General features: G+C 40.4%; 1 long non-coding RNA gene across 3 annotated transcripts in view; it reads left to right on the top strand.

The window, feature by feature from the left end:
• The first annotated feature begins 52 nt into the window (after positions 1–52).
• LOC144297833 (uncharacterized) overlaps positions 53–12,613 on the top strand; it is a 33,184-nt gene continuing 20,623 nt past the window's right edge. For all 3 annotated transcript variants that reach the window (XR_013364691.1, XR_013364690.1, XR_013364689.1), the window contains exon 1: positions 53–282. This is a non-coding gene — a long non-coding RNA (uncharacterized LOC144297833). The remainder of the gene's footprint in view (positions 283–12,613) is intronic.

Raw genomic sequence — 12,613 nt, 5'->3', positions numbered from 1 at the left:
TCTTTCATGAGGCAACTACATGTGATGATTGCCCTGAACTCTGCCACCTAGGACATTACCTAGGACATTTCTAGGCCTCCTGCCCTCAGCCCTGGGCTCCATGCATGTATGCATATATATATGTGCATATGTATTATATAAATAAGACCTGCAGAAAGGAAGCTCATGGAGCTCATTCTCTGCTTTATGTGCCTGCATTTTCTCATCTTCAAAATCTTCAGTGACCGTTCTTCCCTCAATTCTGATGTCACCACCTCCAGGAGGTCTTCTTTGGAACTCCCTGTAAGTGAAATTCACTGTTACCTCTTTGTGCTTTCGGTATTTCCTTGGTGCCTGCATAATGGTACAGTAGAGGTAGATGCCATCTCAGATTGAATTCTCCCAAAAAAGAGATCATGAAATAAGGATTCCAGTGCAAGTAGTTTATTTGACAGTGAGTGATCCCAGGAAGTTTACTCAACACTTTCATACATACTGCTCTGTTGCTTTAGTCCCTCTGAGAAACAGACCCTAGCACAGCTGTTCTACCCTCCAGTGTTTTGCTGCCCACAGGCCACTTAATCCAGGCTCATTGCCTCTACCTTTGAGGTTACTCTGGGGTGCTACAGGGAAAATTTGCTTTGTAACTATTCTCCCTTGCCTGTATAGGACTGCAAGTCACTTGGTTCTGTGGATTTCTCTCAATATAGTCCGATCTTCTCTTCATCTTTCAGAATTGTCTCAGTCCTGGTATGCCCAAAGCCCCATCCCTGCATTGCAGAGCCAAAGGGGATTTTGTTGAGTAGACACTCCCTATGAGTCAGGTGGGGAATCCACTGAATTGGGGGAAAGAAAGGTGTCAGGAATAGAAAAAAATATGCCAAGATAGTAAATTTAGACAAAAGCATGCAGGTAAAGCAGACTTTGGGGATAATAGTCACTATTTAGAGAGTTGGCTGGTAGACTTATCAATGATTTTACCTTCCTACAACCCTTAGTATTAAGAGAGCCCAGTACCCAGTATTTTACTGAGTAGAGTATAAAGTTTTGTTAAATACAATTTTCACTGACTACCTCCCTGGTTACTCTGATACTCTGTCCCTGTATTATAATTAGAAGAAACCAAACATGTAAATAGAGTTAAGAGTCCCTGGTGGCAGGACAAAACTTGTTCTTGCTTTAAAAGAAAGTTCAGAGATTTGTGCAAGATGGAACATGAGAGCAAAGGTGGGAGAATGAAGAACAAACATTTGGATTTTGTATAAATAGAAAATGAGATTTTTCAGGCAGGGGAGCATCTGGGGAAAGTGCATGCATGTCTCTGATCCTTCTACCTGGGTGGTGGCTACCAGAGCCAATCAAACAGGTAGTCGAATATTGGCATTCTTTCATCTGTTCTAACTCATCTTTCCTGAGAGAGTGCCTAAGGATAAAATTAATATGTGGAAGCAGGGCCAAGTGATGGAGGCACACATCAAAATGGTGTCATTTGAGAACTTAAATCCTGATGACAACTGGTCGTGGTCATCCCACTTCTATGAATCAGTACATTTGTCTCTTTGCTTAGGCCTATTTGAATTGGGATTTCTATCCTTCGCTATTGGAAGATTCTATCTTATATATTCTCAATTTGTGTGGAGGTTCTTGATGGATAGTGATGGTTCTTGGTAAAATCAAGAGATTTCAGTAAAATGTGATGAAAGAAGCACAAGATTTGATATAAAGTGCACAGCTTCTTAATATCAGGAAGTCCCAGTTTTCTGTAAAGTACAACATCTAGATCATAGGATTAGCTGAAGATTAAGACTATATATATATATATATATATATATATATATATACACGTGTTTATATATAGATATGTGTACATACATGTATCATACATGCTTGTGTGTGTAGCTGGACCCAAATAAAATAATCCATGATCCCTTGTGTTCTACTATCTGCATGAGGTAAACTCAAGGAACACCAGCCCAGTCAGTGCAGTGATCAGAGAGGAATTCAATGGTTGTTTGAGTCTACCATTTTACCATTGAAGGGGATCAAATTCATTCCCTGCGGCAACATTTGTCAAAATCTTCAGAAATTCCCTCAAAGTCCTCTGGAAGCTCACATGCCATACTTCAATTCAAATCCTGGTATGTGACTTTTCGCCTTTTTTCCCCCCCTCTACCTCCATTGCATTCTAATCCAGAGCTATATTTCAGAGATAGTTAGTGTTCATTTATTGAGTGAACAGAGGCTCAAAATAGCAGTCTTAATAGGCCATCTTAACAAGAACAGAAATTATGACCTTTCCCTATAAAAATGTCAGAGATTGTCATTGTTATTGTTGGTATGGGGAGACTGCATGATTACTAAGAATTTCATCAAGAGCAGTGCCTTTCCCAAGGAAATCAGAGAGAGCAGCCTCTAGGATCTCGCATAATCCTGGGGGATGCTGCAAGCTTCCTGAGGAGCAGGCAAGAAATCAACATGACAGTCAGCACTGAGGACTGCCATGAGGAATGAATGCCTTGCTAATTGCACACCTAGCTGTTCCTCAGTATAGATTTAGGCTCTGTTGTCTCCATATCATTAGTAGTACTTGTCCCTAGAAGGTGGGCTTTAATTCTGATCAAAGAATGGTGGGGTAGAGAAACAATGAAAATGCAAAGGAGAAAAAGAGATGCATTCCACCTCACATGACTACACTGCCCCTCCATCTCCCAGGGTTGTGAGGGAGGAGACACCCACAATGCCAATTATGATGTATCCGGCCATGCTGCACCACGTGTGACTCAAATTTTGAGGTAAATGAAGAGAGAGGTCTCCTAAGGCAGAAAGTAGATATTCAAAGACAAACTTCAGTAGTTAGGGATGCAGAGAGCCCTCTACTGCCTCCTTTCTCCCATTCCCCACCTCCTGCCTGCCACACCTTGCGCCTCCACATCAGGGGCTGCAGAGCTGAGTGAGATTTGAGATGTTTCTACAGAAAACCCTGGAGCAGATGCTGCTGGTGGCTGATCCAGAGCCCCCCAGGGGTACGTTTTACTGGATGCCTGGGGGCCTGTTGGAAGGGCTCTCCATGACAAAATTTCTGGGAATCTGTTCCTGCGCCAGCTTCCCAGAGGGTCTCTGGGCTGTGTCTTGTCACCCCAGAGCAACCTGGAGCCATGACAGACTGATAAGATGTCTCCAAGCCCAGCTCCCTGGCCTTCAGGCAGGACAGACTCTCTGTAGAACTTAAGCTCCCCGTGGGGACCAGAGACTGCTGGGATTATGTTACTAAGACCCTCAAACTACAGCCATATATTTTTTGACACCTCTATCTGCACATAGGCACAGTCAAAAATGGGATCTGTGAACTACCAGTTACAATGGGTCCTTCATTACTTAGAAAATGGGGCTGCAAAGTCAACAAAATAATTTTTATTCTTGGTGGTTACACCATTCCCATGGCTATTTGAAAAATGTTAGTTGTGTTACCAGCCTTCATGGGAATCTGACGACAGAACATTGCTCAATGGCACATGCTCACTAATATTTGTCAGTTGGCACCAATTACAGAACACTTGCTGATATGGGCCTTTCCTCTACCCCCAATGGAGACTCTAGTTTTACTTTTACTCCCATGGTTTTGAGATGCCTAGCCAGTCAGGTTTGTTTTCTTTATATGATTCTAAAAATAACAACTATCTTCTTTTATGTTTTATTGAAAGCTGTCCCACCAATTCACAAAGAGGCACCTCCTTTTAATGGGTGTTAATTCAGTTCCCCAATAGCAATACCAGAAAAGATAAGTATTTTGACATATGTTATTTTAAAAGTCTTAGGATCTGAGAAGCCACAGGCAAAATATGCTCAGAAATGAATGAAAACATGTGAAGCTAAAATATGCATTCTGGCCTCTGAGTCTGAGTCTGTTTCTCGGAATGCCCTATCAAATACCCTCCTCGCCAAAGGATCCCTCCACGCCAAACTTCCAAGAAACACCATCTGGTCATTCCAATCCCCAACATTCCTGCTATGTATGATCACATATTAATTACATTGCATATTTGCTGTTTAATAATATCACGTAGAAAAGTCACATGGAATAGCTTCATAGAACCCTGGCCCCAGGGTTTACTGTGATTCTGAGCCTGTTTCTTCCTCAGCTATGTGATCCTATATTTTACAGGGCTGTGTATAGGATTATGTAAAACATTGTTCTGGAAATCCAACAAAGTAAACTCTCAGTATAGATTTTCTCTCCCTTGTCCTTGTCTTCCTCATGGTTTTGTTTTGTTTTTTAAAGATTTTATTTATTTATTCATGAGAGACACAGAGAGAGAGAGAGAGAGAGAGAGAAAGAGAGTGAGAAATAGGCAGAGACACAGGCAGAGGGAGAAGCAGGCTCCAAGGAGGGCTCCAGGATCAGGCCCTGGGCTGAAGGTGGTGCTAAACTGCTGAGGCACCTGGGCTGCCCTTGTTGTTGTTGTTGTTGTTGTTGTTGTTGTTGTTTTGAGAGAGAGAGAGCATACAAGCTTTGGGGGGGGGGGCGAGGGAGAGGGAAAGAGAATCTCAAGGAGGCCTCCTGCCCAGCACAGAACCCAATGTGGGGTTCAGTTTCACAACCCTGAAATCTTGACCTGAGCTGAAATCAAGTGTTGGACACATCACAGTGAGCTACCCAGGAGCCCTTGCCTTCCTCATATTACTCCTTATCTTGTATATGGAGGATATGAGTGTTGTGGTTTTCAATTCTATAGCAAGCTACTCATGAGTAGGGGATCTGAGCACAAGTGTCTATTTGAAAGGTGATCCCAGGAGACCCCGGGAGGGAAGTGAGAAGGGAAAGAGTTATAAGAGAGCTACCAAGCAAGTTGCTGCTTTGGGTAACTGGGCCCTAATGCTGCAAAGAAACTCTAGAATGTGGCATGAAACATGCATCTTGGTTTTTCAATCTCAGGGGCTGGGGGTGGAGTATTAGTGCATCAACCCCTTTAGTCTTTGGTTAAAGGCTGTCCCCAGTGCCCTTCCAGCCTTTTCTGTTCTCAGACACAGTCAACCTTCAAGGCTCCAGAGAAAGTAAAGAGATTCAGCACTTCTCCCCTAAAGCGGTCAGGCCAGGAGAAAATGGGTAGACACTGTCCATATCTGCTACAGGTGACTTTGGCTGAGAAAAAAAGAGAAAAAAAGTTTATGATTGTGACTGGCTCCAAAAGAAAAGTTGGAATGTAAATATTGACCTTTATGCAATGCATGAGGTTACAGTGCGGACTGCTTTTGCTGACAAGAAGGGAGGTTTCAACCCCACGTCAAAGATCTTAAATCTAGCCAGAGGACTTCTCTAAAAGCCCAGTTATCTTGACTACATACTAAAGTGCATGTGTATGTATCTTTATATGTGGACATTTGTATTCACATAAGACACTGATTGCAAAACCTTCTCGTAGAAGTTTAGCCAAGAAACCAGTCAGACTACCCAGTATTATTACAAGGAAAAGGATAAGTACATACTGAGAAGGATGATAAAAGGTGGAATTGTGAATCCTGACTGGTGCAAAGGGGCATCCTCGGAGAAGGGAACACGGGCCTGATCATGGAGGGATGCATGGCAGTTACCTGGGTGAAAGGTGAAGATGGAGATGGGGTCAGGGGAAGAGAGGTCATGGTGTGAGAAACCTCATGGCAGGAGGGAATGTGGAAGGAAGCCAACATGAGAAATGACTCCAGGAGTTTTGACTCAAGAGTCTCAAGGTAACATGCATTGGCAATGTGACCTTGGCTAAGTTGTTTAGTGTGTCTGCATCGAATGAAAAAAAAAATCCTACCTTAGGACAGTACTGTCCAATAGAAGCTTCTGAAATGATGGAAATGTCCTAAATCTGTGCTAAGTACAGTAGTCACTGGCCACCTGTGACTAGTGAGCCCAAGAAATCTGTCTACTGAACCTAAGAAACTGGTTTTTAGATTTTATTTAATTTCAATTAATATAAATTTAAATAGCCACAGATGATCAGTGGTTGCGGTATTGGATAGTGTTGCTTTAGTGTGTGGTTTCAGGGACCATTATACCTGAAGCATCTGACACAGAATATCCACCCTTATACCCCCGCCAATGGTGAGATTCTGATCTCATAAGCCACGTCTCTCTATCCGATGCTAATTTAAAATTGCCTCTTAAACGAAAATGTGTTTGGTTCCAAAGTGGCTGCTGCCAATAATCCCCACTGGTAGTAATGACTACCCTGGCATTGTTCCAGCACCATGATGGACTTGGCCAGTTGAAGACAAAGTTCAATGAGTCACTAAACAATATGAAATATCTCAATTTTAACCAAAACTTTAGGCAAGAACTGTCTCCAAGGCTGCAGAAGCAGGACTCAGCAGATGACCCAGAAGACAAGAAGAAAAGCCCAGTTTAAAGAATAACAATCAGTGGCTGAAAGCTATTAAGTTCGCTCTTCTAGTTCAAAGAGATTTGAAATGGCAATTTGTCAGGCAACTGTTGTCACTTTAGATGCCCCTAGTTGCTTTCTTTGAAGCCCTTGATTGACTACAGGAGGCTATGCCAGATTCTTCTAAAGACAGGATTTCCACAGTTGAACACATTTATGTCACAGTAATTATGACTCTTCCCAAATTTAATCAACAAAAGGCAAAAGAGTGCAAGTTTCAGAAAATATGCATGTGCTCTGCAGAGTCCAGGGGATGGCCTGGTGACCATGAATAGGCTCAAACAACCAGCTAGACAGTTTCAGGCTCTGACTTGTGCTGATTAGATGCTAGAGAAAGTTTCTTTGTTGGCGAGGGAAAGAGGGATCACCAGTCACCCTGAGGATGTCTTCCTGAGTTCTGCTTCTTCTAGCCAACAGGCAAACAAACTTTAACTTGACTTGAATAACTTCTGGGAGAAAACAGGCAACTGGGAAATAAGCGACCTAACAGTATTATCTCTCTAGCTAGCAGAGGTAGGCTCTAGAAGGAAATTGTTGCTAATTGTTTCTGAAAGTAGGTGCAAGGGAAGTGTGCACCTGTGAAACAATGGAGCCATGAGTGGAAATGGGTGCAAAGGGAAATAAACAAGCAAGTGTGAAAGGGAACTGTAGCTACCACCCTCCTGACTCAGACTTTCTTCTGGAAATCTGCAGAAATGTGGGAAAATGGAATTAGCCCTCAGAAGCATTTTCACACTAGAAAGAACTATTTCCAAGTTAATTTGCTACTGGTGGGGCTCTCCATAACCTACTCATCAGTGATGGGAAGTGTGCCCAAGGGTGTGCATGGTGAGAACTGCCAGGATGACAGTCTATCCTAAGCATCACAAGGAAGGTCACACCAGCAGGATTGAGGCTCAAGGGATGCAAACTGTCCTCATAGCCCAACTTCTTTCCAAACATCTACATGTTCTATAACTCAGGCAACAGCAGTGTCCTAGACAGAAAGAGGGGGAGTGATACAGACAGTAAAGATAGGATGTCAGAGGCCCTGAGGAGAGGGCCAGCAAGGTGGACTCTTGCCCGGCAGCTGTATGCCAGATGTCCCTGCTAGGCAGCCTTGGGGACACATTCATGGCAAATAACTAAAGAGAAACTCTGGCAGAAAAAAAAACTATGATATCTGCATACGAAATGTGGGGACAGGGCCAGGAGCAAGGTCATAAAAAGAAACTCGCCAAAAGCAGGGATAAACAGATGCAAAGTAGGTGAAGCAAGGAGAGTTCTGGAAAGCTGTGATGGGAGAAAATCACACTTCTAGATGCTTCACAGGTGTACACTCCCAGGTACAGGGAGCCAAGTCACAACATTTGCAATGAGAAAGCACAAGAGCACCCAGTAGGAGGCTCAGAGGTCAAACCCCTCCCCGCCCCCAACATTTAGCCATTCAGTCTGTAATGTGTGGGTTCTGTTTGCACAAGGAGTGTACCTCGCAGCATGATGTCACACAGGCCATGTGAGTGACCTGAGGACTGCTGACCAGTGCATCTCAAGTGTTCAAACAGCATTCACTCTATCTGAACAAACCAAGAAGAAATTAACCCCAACATGAAAAAAAACAAAAAACAAAAAACCCAACATAGGTTCTGCCTAAATCACTCAGGCAAAAGAAAATAAATGACTGTGTAGATAGGCAGTAAGAGTCACGTGACCTCAACATTTAATCCAATTAGTAGGCTGTAAAAGATATTTAGAAGAAGAAATGTAATGACTTTCATGTTGACGAGCTAACTGGTCTTCGTTCTGGAAAAATTGTGTCTTCCAAGTAAGAAAAGGTGATAGGAAAATATTTTTCCAGGAGTTTCCATCATCACTTCTAGGCAAGAAAGTTGCCAAGAACCTGAATTGGTGAGGCCAAGAGCAGCCTTGTACAGAATTTTGAAGGTGAGTGAAAGATGCTAACCTCCTCACAGATAGGCGTGTATCCCAAGACATTTGCAGCATGGCCCCTGGTTAATGGAGAAAGTGATAGCTTTGCTCAAAGTAAAAATGTAAAATGTTACAGGCCCATGAAGGAGGTATAATCTATTATTATTATTATTATTATTATTATTATTATTATTTGCAATAAAATACACATACAAATAAACTCAGAAAATACACATAAAATTTACCATTTTAACCATTTTAAGTGTGAGGTTCAGTGGCAGAAAGTTAGGCAAACATCACATTGCTAGGCAAACATTACCGCTATTCATCTCCAGAGCTCTTTTCATCTTATAAAACTGAAATTTCAGTCCCATCAAACAAAGCTCCCCATTCCTTCCTTCTCCCAGACTCTGGAAACCACCATTTTGCTCTCTGTCTCTATGAATTTAACACCTCTAAGTGCGTGATATAAATAATATCATATAGTATTTGTCTTCTTGTGACTACCTTATTTCACTTAGTGTAATGTCCTCAAGTTTCATCCATGTTGCAGCAGGTGTCAGAACTTCCTTCCTTTGTAAACCTGAACAATAATCCACGTATGTATATAACAAGTTTATCATTTCATCTGTCTGTGGGATGCTCGGTTTGCTTCCACTTCTTGCTTATTGTGAATAATGCTGCTATGGACATTGCTGTGCAATATCTCTTCAAGACTCTGCTTTCAACACTTTTGGGTATAAACCCAGAAGTGGAATTGCTGGATCATATGCTAATCTTACTTTTAATTTTTTGAGGCCCTATTTTACTGTTTTCCATAGCAGCTGCCCGTTTGCATTCCTACCAGCAGTTCACAAGTGTTCCAACTTCTCTGCAACTTCTCCAACATTTGTCATTTTCTGGTTTAGTTTCATTTAATTTGGTTTTTCTGTTTGTTTTAAATAGCTGCCATACTAATCGATGTGAAGTGATGTGAAGGCAATATCTTTAATCATATGAAACTTCCAGAATTTTCTCATTCATTCATTGATTTATTCATTCCTATGCTCAACTACATATTTATTTTTAGGGTCCCATCTATTGTTTATAGTTTTCAAACAGTTGCTAATTCAGAAAAAGCATAGGTTTTGTGCATCAAGAAAATAAAAAGTAAATAAATGATACATTATCTGACAGAGATAAGAACTATTAAATAATAGGTTAGAATAACATCACAGAGAGGGAGATAATTAGGGGACATTTTAAATTAAGAGGTCAAGATAGACCTCTTGGATGAGGAGCCTGTCTTGGAAATAGCCCAAAGAAAAGGTTTCCAGGGGAGGGAATAGTAAATGCAAAAGCTACAAAGGGGGAAAACTGCTGGCTGTCTTGAATTTCCAGACTTAATAATGATTTTTATCAGGATTTTCTTGTTTAGGCATTTGTGTTCATAAGGATTTGGAATCATAACCAATGAATGGCATTGTGTTGACATATTAATATCTTTATATATATGTATATATGTGGAACTGTATGTGCACATGTATATACACATGTCTTTCCCTTGATGTGAGCTACTTGGTCTGCTTGACCAGTGTACTTTTGTGGGCAAGTCAGAGCTCTTCCCTATGCTGGAGAGCATGATGGCATAATGTGGCCTGGGAGCCGGATTGCCAGGGTTCAATTCCAGCTCTGAGCACTCCAATTCATGAGTGCTGGCTATGTGGTCATGAGCAAATTACTTATTTTCTCTGTGCCTTGATTTCCTCATCTGTAAAAGAAGGATAATGACAGTACCTCTGTCGTAGGGTTATCATGATGATTAAATGAGTGAGTACATGCAAAATGTTTAGAACAATGCCAACTATAGTAATAGTGCAGGATTTAACTCTTTTTTTTTTTTTAATGCTCATCATGCTACTAGCACACTTATGCAAGGATAGGGGGATTAAAGACTTTAAAGGCAGTTTATTTTTATGCTGCTTGAATTCTTGCAACTTCACCTCTTAAGTGATCTTCTAGATTTTAGCATTCCAACAACAAAGAGTTTACTGCAACCTGGGAAACTTTTATGTCTCTTGGGAAAATCTTTTATATATTAAGTGAAAACCTATGTCTTCATTCCCAGTTATCTCTCTCTTCTTTGGATTCTATCCCTGGTGGACACACCAAACAAAGATGGTCCTACTTGGACAGGAGAGTATTTCAAGTACTTCAAGATGGCTGGCAAGGCCTTTGAACCTTGTCTTTTTCAGGTTAAATATCCTACAAGGTTTCTCAATACTTCTTAAATGTGTCTTGCATAACTTCCATTTCTTTTTTTTAATTTTTTTTTATTTATTTATGATAGTCACACACACACACACAGAGAGAGAGAGAGAGAGAGAGAGGCAGAGACACAGGCAGAGGGAGAACCAGGCTCCATGCACCGGGAGCCCGATGTGGGATTCGATCCCGGGTCTCCAGGATCGCTAAACCGCTGTTCCACCCAGGGATCCCATAACTTCCATTTCTTGACCAGTGTCTTTTAAATGTGCTCCCACTGATATGCATACCAATTAAAATATGGTGCCCAGACTGAGTGTAATTCTGTAAGTGTGATCTGAGCAAGGCAAACTTAATGACCTTCATTTAAGACCCAATAGTTCCGGTAAAGAAATCAAATATTGAAGTCAAATGTGTGGCTGCCATGTCTCATGATTCCTCCTTTAGGAAGAATATTTATATTTTTTCAATATATTTTTAATATATTTTCAAATATATTTTTTAAAGAATATATTTTCAATATATTTTCAAATATATTTGAAATATGTTTCAGTATATTTCTAATATATTTTTCAATATATTTTTAAAAAGTATTATTTTTAAAAAATAACAAATATATTTTTTCAAATATATTTTTTCAAATATATTTTCAATATATTTATATTTATATTTTATGGTAACAAATACCATTGAGAATTCTTTGCAAACATAGTTTCTGAGTCAACTCATCACCATTTTTTTTTTTCTTTTACTTAGGGTCATCACATTACAGTCTCCAACATAAAAAAATGTAAAAAAACCATGCTCATCACTCAAAACAAAAGCATTCCTGCCAACAGTCTGCAGCAGTTTATCAGTGTTTTGAATCCTAATTTTGTTAGACAATGTCATCAATTAACTTTGTGAATTATTAGATAATCTGAGAGACATATCATGAGAATTTCTATGTAGGTTAGTAATAAAACACATAAATCAATGAGGCAGGGTTTGGAGCCATGAGTCAACTGCTGGAGTCCTCTATATGGGTTGATAGTGCTCTCAGTATATATGGTATTTAGTCTGTCATCTCATTACTGATCCAAATAATTGTCATATTTTCCAAAATTTTTCATTTCCCCATATTTTCCAAAATGCATCATTAAATACCCTGTCAAATATCTAACTGTAGTCTAGCAGGCCACAGGGACCTCTTGGCCATTTATTTGTCGGGTGAAAATGCCTTCTTTAGCAATGGACAAAGAGGAATTATTGGACTCTTGCTAACAGCAGATTCCAACAGGACCAGGCCTTTCCACTATACAAGATAACTTACATAAGTATCCCATGGTGTCTGTGACTATAGAGTTGTGGCTCTCTGACTCAGAGGGATCAGAATCTGCTGGAGGGCTCATTGACATACAGATTGCAAGGCCTCCACCTCAGAGTGTCTTGCTCAGCAGGTCTGGGGTAGAGCCTGAGAATATGTATTTCTAACAGGCTTCTAGGTAATTTGGATGCTGCAGGTCAGGAGTCCACACTCTGAGAACCACTGCCTTAGGTGAACTTCTTCCTTCCTTCCTTCTTTGTTTCCTTCCTTCCTTCCTTCCTTCCTTCCTTCCTTCCTTCCTTCCTTTCTTCTTCCTTCCTCTTTTCTTTCTTTCTTACATTCTTAGGATGGAAAGGAGTAAAGGTAGGAGGTAAAGTCAGCCCCAAGTTTTGCTCACACCTTTGAGAACATCAAATAGGAATATCTCTCTAACAGAGGGCTAAGTATTTATTAATATCATCTTTAAATTATATTGGAAAGGATTGTGATTTGTTATCTATTTTTTATTAGAATTGTGATTTTTTAAATGTATTATTTATTCACCCCCTGATAAATAAAGCCTATTGATTAATTTAGGTTTTAGCAAGAAAAGAGGGATCTTCTCTGATCTTTGGCCAAAAGTTTCCTTAAAATATAATGACCACTATATGGTTTAATCCAGTATTCCTTTAAAGAAACAGAAATAAGGGTTAGTGTGAAATTGCTATTTCTCAGTAAACCCATGCTAGCTTCTTGTGATCAGATTCCTTTT

The sequence above is a fragment of the Canis aureus genome, chromosome 26 (genome assembly GCF_053574225.1).
Source record: "Canis aureus isolate CA01 chromosome 26, VMU_Caureus_v.1.0, whole genome shotgun sequence".
Taxonomy (NCBI): domain Eukaryota; kingdom Metazoa; phylum Chordata; class Mammalia; order Carnivora; family Canidae; genus Canis; species Canis aureus.
The sequence above is the reverse complement of the archived record's forward strand: the minus strand, read 5'-3'. Positions and strand labels throughout refer to the sequence as shown.